This window comes from Thalassophryne amazonica, chromosome 13 (genome assembly GCF_902500255.1).
Source record: "Thalassophryne amazonica chromosome 13, fThaAma1.1, whole genome shotgun sequence".
In the NCBI taxonomy this organism is placed as follows: domain Eukaryota; kingdom Metazoa; phylum Chordata; class Actinopteri; order Batrachoidiformes; family Batrachoididae; genus Thalassophryne; species Thalassophryne amazonica.
Window position 1 is genome coordinate 95,623,244 of NC_047115.1, and position 11,641 is coordinate 95,634,884.

The 11,641-nt window shown below is 42.2% G+C and overlaps 1 pseudogene; it reads left to right on the forward strand.

Annotated features, from left to right (window-relative positions):
• The first annotated feature begins 8,017 nt into the window (after positions 1–8,017).
• Positions 8,018–9,366, forward strand: LOC117524025 (annotated as a pseudogene).
• Positions 9,367–11,641: the final 2,275 nt, after the last annotated feature.

Genomic DNA, 11,641 nt, shown 5'->3' on the forward strand with positions numbered 1-11,641 from the left:
ATTATCTTACAGAAAAATAAAGTTGTAATCAAAATTAAATAAATAATAAATACAATACTTAATCTCCAAAATGAACATAGAAATCCACAACATCACAGCAATGTTTGTGCATAGCAATGCACAAACATTGCACCAAATTAATCTGAGGAGTTGATCTGCCCTGCTGTTTAAGTTTTTCTTCTTAAGGAAGACTATCAAATGGCTTCGCCAAAATCCGGTCCACAACATTCAAATTGTCTGCCATTATGTGCAGCTTGCTACCTAGCTAGCTCGCTAGCTGGGACTGGCGCGAGGCTCGTGTGAAGTTTGTCCGCCTGTGAGCGCTTTGTGACGGTGGAGGAGCTCAGCAGCACCCGCTGCTCGGTAGGGACAGAAACTGCGATAGAAGTCAGAAAGAGTGATAGAAGTCAGTCTCCAAACACAAGCAGCTACAAAAAAACACCAGAAATAGAAGCTCGATTTGTCGCTCGTCGTTTTTAACAAAGTAAATGCCGCTAAGAGGATTAGGAAAGTCTCCGGTTCAACTCAGAACAGAATGAAAATGCTCCCACGGATGTTTACACCAAAAGATCGCTGATTCGCTCATTTCACTGTCAATCAAAAAGGGATTCAGCCTCAGACAGATCATCCAATCATCATGCAGATGCTGAGCGTCCGGCCCAGCCGAGGCCCGCCCACTGCCCCATAGACCCGGGGGACACACTGAGCGTCCGATGGGCGGGACAAAGCCCAGCATTTATCCAATGACTCGTCTCGTTGCACCTCATGCTTTGTGTCGCTACACTGTTTAAAGCACTGTGAAGCTGCGGGTTTGAGTGAGAGGAAAGCCGCGTTGTTCCCAGTGATAAGAAGCTGATTCTGAACAAACGCTGAGCGCGTTGCAGCGCATATTTAGTCAATGACATGTAGACACAACAGTATATATTTGATCACTTATTTTTCGACATTTACAGTCTTAGAGCAATCGCCTCTGACTTTAAGACACCTAAAGCACTTTAAACGAACGGAGCATTTCGCAAATAATGACAACAAAAATTGTAATATTGGACATGCAAACCTACCTTTGTCGTCTTCCAACTTCTTCTTTTTTCTTTTCTCCGCTCCAGAGGGATCATTTCTTTTCTGAGACATGACTTACACTCACTTCTTTCCTCATGATTATTCATCGACCACCTGACCCAAGCGGCGCATCTAAATTTGCCCAACGGTGGCAGCAGCCAACAGGAGGCATCAATTAACCTAGTATTGGTATTTTGTCAAAATGAATTTATTTTTTTCGGGTGTAATACAATTTCGTTTAAATTATTCAATATTATTTTAATTTCATGTATATATTTACTTTTTTATCACAACGTCTTGGTGCTCTCGGGGCCCCCTGGTGGCGTGGAGGCCCTAAGCAACCGCATAGTTGGCGTATGCCTTGGGCCGGTTCTGCATTGGATACCAAAGGTTTCCCACTTTGTCTCTTGTTTTCTGCACAGGTCAATAATTGATGACATGTTCAAGCCACACTCTTCTTTGGATAACAGCTGCAACACGCACATTGAAGTTTGTGATGACATTGCCACACATCTCAAGAGGGAATCTCCGAATTTCTTTTTCATTTTCAGGAATTGATATTCCTGAAAATGAAAAAAGAAATCTTTGTTATTTTGGAAATTGTACAAATTAAAAAAAGTGTTAACATTTTATTGGCCCACCCTGTATATTCAGCAACATCTGACATAAACAGCAACACTGTTACGGTTTGGACGAGAGTGGAGGACGAACCCAAAAGCAGGGAGCAGAGAAAGGGACGTTAGAAGATGGATTTATTTAACAATGGAATTGTATACAGAGGAAATGATATGCAGAAGAGTTTAACGTTGTCTAGCAGAGTGGAGACCGGCCCGCACAGCGGTGGAACCAGGGGATCCGCAGTCCCGGTGACTTCAGTCCTGGAGTGATGGGTTTGGAATCAGGTGGCCGCCTGCAAGCTGTCGACGAGGCTGGGGAAGGTATCTGGACCCACTGCTGGACCCACCTGTTATGGTCTTCTGAAACAGCTGATAGATGTATTTTATAACTTAAAAACGGGACGGATGCTAATGCGTGAGCATGTCTATGGTGTTTTCAATGTTAAAGTTAGCATTAAGCTGTTTGCATCAGCACGTTTGTGTTGATTTGTGTTCATTGTCGTAAAAGAGTCAAATTGTAATTTTTAAAATTTATTTTTATTCATATATTATAGCAACAACAATAATAGTCTACATAATATAGACAATAATAGTCCATAATAATAGACTAATAATGTTACAATACAATTTTAGAGAAAGAGACAAAAAGAACCTAATGAAACAAAACACAACAGAAAGATAAAACCATGCAACAATGAAAATAAATAAATACATATAGAAATACATAACTGTTTCGTGTGAACACCTAGTGAGTAGCCTGCTCTCGTTTAGGTTCTGAAACCTTGTTTCTGAAGTGTTTTTGTGTGATGTGCACAATTTTCAGTATTTTGACTAATACTACCAGTCATTTACAAGCCTAGATAAACTTTGTAATATTAAAAAAATCAGTCCGTTTTTGATTATTAACATTTACTTGTACTTTTACTTTCAGTACTTGAGTACATTTAGTTGTACGTTACTTGTCATACTTAAGTACAATAAATACTAGATACTTTAAGACTTTTACTTGAGTAGCATTTCAATCAGTGACTTAAACTTCTACCAAAGTCATTTTTTTTAATGGGTATCTGTACTTTTACTTAAGTGTGATTTTCCGGTACTTTATACAACACTGGCAGCTACCTGGTTAAGTTTTCAGTACAAAATACAAATTGTTCATTTGTATGTGTAAAAGTTTATGTCTGTCAACTGACCCCACTTAACAAAAAATTGGATTAAATTGGTGAGCACATGATTTGTGCTGATGATGCCATAAAGTCATAAGAGCAAATAAATATGTTTTTCAGTCAGCTAACAGATGATATACATACTGGTATAAAACAATGTACCAAAATATACACACAAATACACAAAAGTAGCTCCTGTGGCGATGCCTTCTCTCTCACAGTCACCTTGACGTAAATTCAAATTCCCAAAAGTGTTTGGTAACCTACTCATTTGAATACACCACACTGCATTTCTTAGGCTATGCACCTAAAATATTCTTGTAACCCAGATAAAGTAAGTCCTTTTGGCTGCTCCCTTGTTTGCACTCTGGGTCGCCACAGCAAATCTAAGATGGATCTATCTGCATGTTGAATTGGCAGAACTTTTACGCCAGATCTTTTCATTGTGACCACCAGATGGCGGTGTAGTCAGCCAGATAGCTTATAGTTAGGGCTGGATCAGGTGACCCTGAACCATCCCTTAGTTATGCTGCTATAGACGTAGACTGCTGGGGGGTTCCCATGATGCACTGAGTGTTTCTTTCTCTTTTTGCTCTGTATGCACCACTCTGCATTTAATCATTAGTGATCGATCTCTGCTCCCCTCCACAGCATGTCTTTTTCCTGGTTCTCTCCCTCAGCCCCAACCAGTCCCAGCAGAAGACTGCCCCTCCCTGAGCCTGGTTCTGCTGGAGGTTTCTTCCTGTTTAAAGGGAGTTTTTCCTTCCCACTGTTGCCAAGTGCTTGCTCACAGGCGGTCGTTTTGACCGTTGGGGTTTTTCCGTAATTATTGTATGGCCTTGCCTTACAATATAAGGCGCCTTGGGGCAACTGTTTGTTGTGATTTGGCGCTATATAAATAAAATTGATTTGATTTGATTTGATTTAGTCACAACAGAGAGGGTTGTTGAATGCATGGTTTTACTCTCCAGAAAGATTCAATATGTCGGTATCAGTGATCAACTAACAATGAACATAAATAAATACAGAAATAAATAAGTGTTTCCTGTGAACACCTAGTGACTCTTACACCTCCATTTCATCCCTGTTTTATTTAAGTTTAATGACAGTTTGTTTTGGTCAAACCATATTTTCAGTTTGTTAATTTCTTCAGTGATTTCCTCCAGAACTTTCTGCCAAACTAGAAAACTGCTGCATCCTAGTAAGAGCAGAATACTACTGGAATGAATCTGAATAAGGAAAGTTTTTTTTTTTTCTCACTAAATGGATGCTGCACTCACTGCAGTTTATTGTCTGGAATAGTCCCAGATTGCATTTCAGAGCTTCTAGAACTGAAACATTTTCGTGCAGGTGGTGTTGGGGGGTAATTTTGGGTTTTGGGTTTTGGGCCACATGTAGAACGAATCAGTTTTTAAATTAAGCTTTCAATTCATATAGTGGCATCTACCTTTTTTTTTTTTAAAAGGTTACTTTATACTTTTATACTTTAAGTAGGTTTTCTAGCACATACTTTTTCACTTTTACTTGAGTAAAGAGGTCAAGTTGATACTTCAACTTTTACCAGAGTGTTTTTAAACTGCAGTATCTATACTTCTACTTAAGTAACAAATGTGTGTACTTTTGACACCACTGAGTATTTGTACTTCGTTACTTGACACCTCTGGTCGGTATTGTGTTTAGAAAAGTATAAATCATGTGGGTCACTCAGAAAAAGACTGCGGAGTGAAGAAAACACCGAACTTTATTACAACTGTACAAAAACACCGATCCACCTGCTCTCTGCTCCAACGACTGCCAACCAGCCTCTTTGAGATCTTGGGGATGAGCTCCCCCTACTGGTCACCACAGTCGGGATGTTGTGCATATGGGTACAAAAATTAATCTGAAAACGGATATGAAATTTCTAGATTTCCTGCAGATAAATATGTGAAAATAAATCAACATCCAGCTGACATCTCTGTCAGGAGAGTTCATGTTCCACCAGGTTCTACCCTTCATGGTTTTAAATTATCATTAGTGAATTTTGATTAGTTTTTTTTTCACTGTAAACAGCTGTTTGGTACTCTTTAGCTGTATGTAGAGTATTTATTGATGATTTATTTGTTAGGATCAATGTGTGATTAAATGTGTGGAGGATGTGTTCTTTTACAGGAGCAGCACTCCACGTGTTCGTTTATGATTTTTAATCATTCAATGACAATTTATGCATTCTGTCTCTGATTTACAAGACAGATTAAAAAGAAATAATAAATAGAAAATTTGCAAGACAAGGGGGTGTTGTCCGGGGGGGTCATCAAAGTCAGAAGTGCCTCTGTAGATGCTTTGTCATGTCTTCTACTCGCAGGTGATCGATGGTATTCCTCATGTCTGCGAGTTCCAGGAGCAGCATAATGTCCTCCTGTAGGAGCAGTCTGTCCTCGTCCCAGGACACCTGGATCTTTGAGTCCACGGTCTCACTGACATTGTTAACAGAAGACGGCACCTCGGATCGTTTCTGAGCCCAGAACCTTTCTACTCGCAGCTGATCGATGGTATTCCTCCTGTCTGAGAGCTCCACGAGCAGCATAATGTCCTCCTGTATGAGCAGTGTGACCTTGTCCTTGGACAGTCTGACCTCCTTGGACACTGAACATGAAGCAGTCTGAGGTCTATGCGTGACACTCTGTCCAACCGCAGACTGGATCTTTGAGTCCACGGTCTTGGACTGTTTCTGAGCCCAGAATCTGCTCTTTGGTTGACTGTTGGTGTTTTGGGGGATGCAGACTCTGGACTTGACTTGAGAATAGTCGGGGGTGCGGTACGTCCTGTAAACACAATAAAATTCTTCTTTTAGCCGGTTTACACAAAAAAACTACAAACAAACTATAGATTAAATTTTGAACATGTATATGGACTTGACTTTACATTTGGAAAAAAAAAAAGGTGAATTAAAGACCCTGTTTAATGATGTTGACATCAGGTGTCAAACTTTTTAACAATACTACTACTACGACTACTACTACTAATAATAATAATAATAATGAAAATAATAATGATGATGTGAGGTCACATCAGTTAATAATGTGAACTCAGTAATCATGATAACTCAGACGTCTCTAACAATCAAAACTAAAACCTGTTTCACAGAGATGTTAACTTATTATGAAATGTACCTCAGTTTCTTCACTCTCTTGGCACAGGACGGGAGGTCAGACTGGTTTCTGCTCTTTGGTGGCATCTTGGGAAAGGCGACTCTGGACTTGACTTGAGAATAGTCGGGGGTGCGGTACGTCCTGTAAACACAATAAAATTCTTCTTTTAGCCGGTTTACACAAAAAACTACAAACCTTTTACAGATTAATAGAGTTTTAGATTAAATTTTGAACATGTATATGGACTTGACTTTACATTTGGAAAAAAAAAAAAGGTGAATTAAAGACCCTGTTTAATGATGTTGACATCAGGTGTCAAACTTTTTAACAATACTACTACTACGACTACTACTACTAATAATAATAACAATAATGAAAATACTAATAATGATGATGTGAGAGTGAGGTCACATCAGTTAATAATGTGAACTCAGTAATCATGATAACTCAGATGTCTCTTGTTGTGGGCTGGGGTGTTTGGCTGGCTTTGTTTTTGTTTTCTGTTTCTCCCACCAGGTGGCATGCGTTCAGGACTGAGTGGCTGACGTGTGGCTGAGTATTAGGACCTCACCCTGAACACCTGAGGCTTGTTTTCACGTGCAGGTCATCAGGACTCACAGCTGTGGTGTATTTTGTCTTGATCAGAGATTGCTGCATTTAAACCTTGAATGCACAGTGTGTGATTGCCAGAGACTCGACCTTGTGAGCAGACGTGTGAGATCGACGTCAGGAGAACAATCTCACCATCACGGACGCAGAGACCGCTCCAGGTTTGACGCCACAGTCTGTGAAGGAGGATTGGGTGAGGTCTCACGCTCTTCAGCACACTTCCTGAGGTAATTTGGTTTTGGTGACTTTTATGAAGTAATGACAGTGGATTTGGTGTCCCTCACACCTTGTGTTATTGAGCTGTTACGCTATGCTAATTGTCTAATCAGCTTCTACTGCAGTGGAGATTTGAACTGAGTTGGTAATTGGGTTGTTTTTTCTTTTTCTCTTTTTTTTTTGTTTTTGTTGTTCCCTCTCTTCTCCTCCGGCTCCAGCCGTTTGAGCCGTACGTTGTCGGCGTTGCTGGAGTGGTGCAGTTTGGTTGTGCTGGGCATTTCCCAGATGACCACTGCACCCGGGAGGGGGGGGGGGGGGGTTTAGGGGTGTTTTTTATTTTTTGTTAATTCCCTGTTCCACCTCCGGCTTCAGCGCGCCTTTGAGCCGTACGCCATCGGCGTAGCTGAGATTTGAGGCAGTGGAATATACCCGTGGCTGGTTTAAAAGTCGGGGGTGGTGCCGTTTTGTGCCATATGCCATTACCGCTGTTCCACTCCTTCCGGTTGACTTTTGGGGTATAGTCATGGTTGGTGACACTGGACGTACTTCCAGTTTCCCCTGCGCTGAGGGGGTGGGGTTGGGGTTGTTGTTTGGTTTGTTTGTTTTTTTTCCCCCCAGTTTCCGCCCTCAGGGTGTGACTGTGGTGTCCTCTGGGGGGGAAATGACTGTGGGACCATCTAGCCGTAGACGGCTGGGGCTGGGTCTGTTATTAGTCATGGGGGGGGTGTCTCCTGGGGTTTGATGGAACGGTCCTCTGGGAGGCGCTGGGAGCCCCCGTGGGTGACTTTGGATCCCAGAGGGACCTCGGCTGTGGTTATTACTCCTGGAGCTGGCGGGATGTCCTCTGGGGGGTGTTGGTCCCTACATGTCGTCCGGGGGGGGGGGTTAGATTTTTTTTTTGCAAGCTTAAGTTTGGGTTGTGTTGTTTCTTTTCTACTCTTCCCGGGGTTTGATGGGACGGTCCTCTGGGGAGGGGGGGAGGGCGTTGGTATGGTTGTTTGTGTTTTTCCTTTTTTTTTCTTTCCTCCCAGTTTGCACCCCTGGGGTTTGGTTGTGGCGTTCCCTGGGGGGGTTATTGGGGTTTTTTTCTTTTTGTTTTATGACTAAGCAGACTCTAAACATAGTCAGAAGAAGGCTGAATGTATAGGTTTGAGAACTCCTGGCCAAATCTGAGCAAAGTGAATGACAGAAGCAAGAGTTGACAGAAACGAATGCAAAGATGCAGTCAGCGGTGGAGACTCTAACAGGTTTGCTAAATGAAACAGAAGGCAAGACCATCAAATTCAACAAAAGATATCTCTGCACTGGAGTGTCAGCTGCAGGATACTCAGGAGCTGCTCCAAGAGGAAATCCATTAGACACCTTCCTTCTTCATCCGCCTAGGGCAGATGGAGGATGAGGGGAATATTTTGTGGGAGATGCTGAAAGAAAAGGAAGAGAGCAAGAAGACTGTGGAGAAGCCAGTTTCTACTCTCTAGACTCAGCTGGCTTAAAGGAAGACAAAGGCAGGATAGGACGCCTTGTCAGTAGAGGGGGCTGAAGAGGGCCTCAAGTGAGTCCAATGGGAGTTTGGACAGTGTTCAGCGGCAGCTGGAGTAGAAAAGTTCAGCCTATGGACAAACTGGATAAGACAGAAATCCATTTGCCGCAAGAGTTGGATGACCTCATGGTGGACCAGGACCACCTTCGGCAGATTGTCTCCAATCTGGAAAGGAAGCAAAAGAAGTTTGACCAGATGCGGGCCAAAGAGAAATGCATTGCTACTCAATATGCAGAGGAGCATGATCGTGCTGAAGCGGAGGCCAGTGAGAAGGAGACAAAAGTCTTGACCCTGGCAGGAGAGTTGAAGTCTCTTACAGACCTGAAAGGTGAAATTGACCGGTTTAACAAAGTGCTCAAGACTGAGATGGATGACTTTGGAAAGAGTTCACAGTTTGGAGAGGTCCAAGCGTGCCATGGAGCAGCAACTGGAGGAGATGACGATTCAGCTGGAGGAGCTGGAGGATGAACGCAGGCAATGTTTCCAGGCCCACTCTGCCAAGAAGAAATGGGAGCTGGATCTGGGAGGGCTTGAAGGCCTTCTTGAAGACGCTAATGAAAATCGCGATAATGTCTTATAGCAGCTGAAGAAACTGCAGGCCCGAATGAAAGACCGGATGAGAGGACTGGAAGAGTTGCGAATGTCCGGGGATGAAACAGTTAATGATGCTAAAGACAGTGATAAGAAGCTTAAAGCCATGGAGGGAGACATGCTACACACCCAGGAGGAGCAGTCTACTGCAGACAGGCTCAGGGTGAGAAAAGATAAGCTCCAAGATGAGATTGATAGTCTCAACACAAAGTTCCCTGTTGGCAGAGGAGAAGAGGCGGCTGGAAGCTTGTATTATCCAGCTGAAGGAAGAACTAGAGAAGCTCAACATTGAGATGATCAATGACCGCATGAAGAGATTAACATTGTAGGTTGAGCGGCTGATGATGGAGCTGTCTTCAGAGCGCAGTAACGCTTAGCTCCTGGAGACAGGCCTTTGCCAGCTGGATCATCAGCACAAGGAGCTGAAACTAAAGCTGCAGGAGGTGTTTTTTGCTCCCAGCCAACATTCCAGCCATGGTCCCTGGAGGGGGATGTTTTTCCTGGCCCAGGTTCGTGTGGTCACCGGGAGGCTTCCCGTGAGGGTGGGGTACTGTTGTGGGCTGGGGTGTTTGGCTGGCTTTGTTTTTGTTTTCTGTTTCTCCCACCAGGTGGTATGGTTTCACAGAGATGTTAACTTATTATGAAATGTACCTCAGTTTCTTCACTCTCTTGGCACAGGACGGGAGGTCGGACTGGTTTCTGTTCTTTGGTGGCATCTTGGGAAAGGCGACTCTGGACTTGACCTGGGAGTAGTCGGGCTTTGGGTGCGTCACAGGACATTTCCTGTAAGTAAAACCAGAATTAATATGCAGGGATGAACAATCGTTTGTTGTAAAGGTTCAACAAACCTCAGGACCACAATGACTCAGCTGGAGGCATGAGATAGAAATGTGACATCATCCACTGTTTTAATCGGGCGCTCTGTCACCATGACCTACTCGACCAACGAGGAAACCATGAAACAACAGAAGAAATAAGTCCTGTACAGACCCTGAGACCTGCTGGTGCTGAGTCTGACAGTTGATGACCAGGACAAAGGTGCAGCTTTTTCTACTTTTTATGTCAATTTATCGCTTCTGGGGCAGCCCGGTGGATTAGTGGTTAGCACTGTTGCCTCACAGCGAGAAGGTCGTGGGTTCAATTCCCACCTGTAGTCTTTCTGTGTGGAGCTTGCATGTTCTGTTTGCGTGGGTTGTGAGCACCCGGAGGGTTTTCTCCGGGTGCTCCAGTTTCCTCCCACATCCAAAGACATGCAGGTTAGGTGGACTAGAATCTTTAACTTGTCCGTAGGTGTGCGAGTGGGTGTGAATGTGTTTGTTTGTCTGTTTGTGACCCTGTGACAGACTGGTTTCCTGTCCTGGGTGTACCCCGCCTCACACTCTGTGACTCCTGGGATAGGCTCCAGCTCCCCGTGACCCTTAATTGGACTAAGCGGTTGAAGATGAGTGTGTGTGTGTTTATCGCTTCTTTTTTTGGTCAACAGACTTTATGGTCACAGTGACAAACATCTCAAACAGTGACATTTCCATTTTCAAAGAAAATAATTAAATACAAAACTGTTTTCTTTTCTGAAATCAGAAAATAGCTTTTTTCATAACAACAATAATAATAATAATAATAGCAGATTGAGGTCATTCCATTAAATAATGTGAAAACAGTAACAGGATAGTAAGTAAATAAATGAATAAATCCAAACAATCTGATGGTGGTTTAATTTCTTGTGAAATGTACCTTTGTTCCTTCACACCGTCTGCACACGACAGGAGGACAGACTGTCTCTGTGTGAAGACGGGGATTCTGGACTTCACTTTAGTGGGGTCCGGTTTGGGGGACGTCACAGGTGTTTTCCTGGAAAAATAATCAAATTAATCTCTTAGGTTGTTGTAACGTAAAACTACAAACCTGTTACAGATTATAGAATACATTTTGAACATGAATATGGACTTGACTTTACATTTGGAAATAAGATGAATTAAAGACCCCGTTTAAAGATGTTGACATCAGATGACAAATGTAGTAATAATAATAGCAGATTGAGGTCATATCATTAAATAATGTGAAAACAACAACAGGATAGTAAGTAAATAAATAAATAGGACAGACGACCTCTGTGTGAAGACAGGGATTCTGGACTTCATTTTGGTTTTGTCCTGTTTGGGGGACGTCACAGGTGTTTTCCTGGAAAAAATAATCACATTAATCTCTTAGGTTGTTTTAATGTAAACTACAAACCTGTTACAGATTATGGATGAAATTTTGAACATGTGGACTTGACTTTACATTTGGAAATAAGAAGAATTAAAGACCCCGTTTAAAGATGTTGACATCAGATGACAAATGTGATAATAATAATAATAGCAGATTGAGGTCATATCATTAAATAATGTGAAAACAGTAACAGGATAGTAAGTAAATAAATAAATAGGAGGACAGACAACCTCTGTGTGAAGACGGGGATTCTGGACTTCATTTTGGTTTTGTCCTGTTTGGGGGACGTCACAGGTGTTTTCCTGGAAAAATAATCACAATAATCTCTTAGGTTGTTTTAATGTAAACTACAAACCTGTTACAGATTATAGATGAAATTTTGAACATGTGGACTTGACTTTACATTTGGAAATAAGAAGAATTAAAGACCCCGTTTAAAGATGTTGACATCAGATGACAAATGTGATAATAATAATAATAATAGCAGATTGAGGTCATGTCATT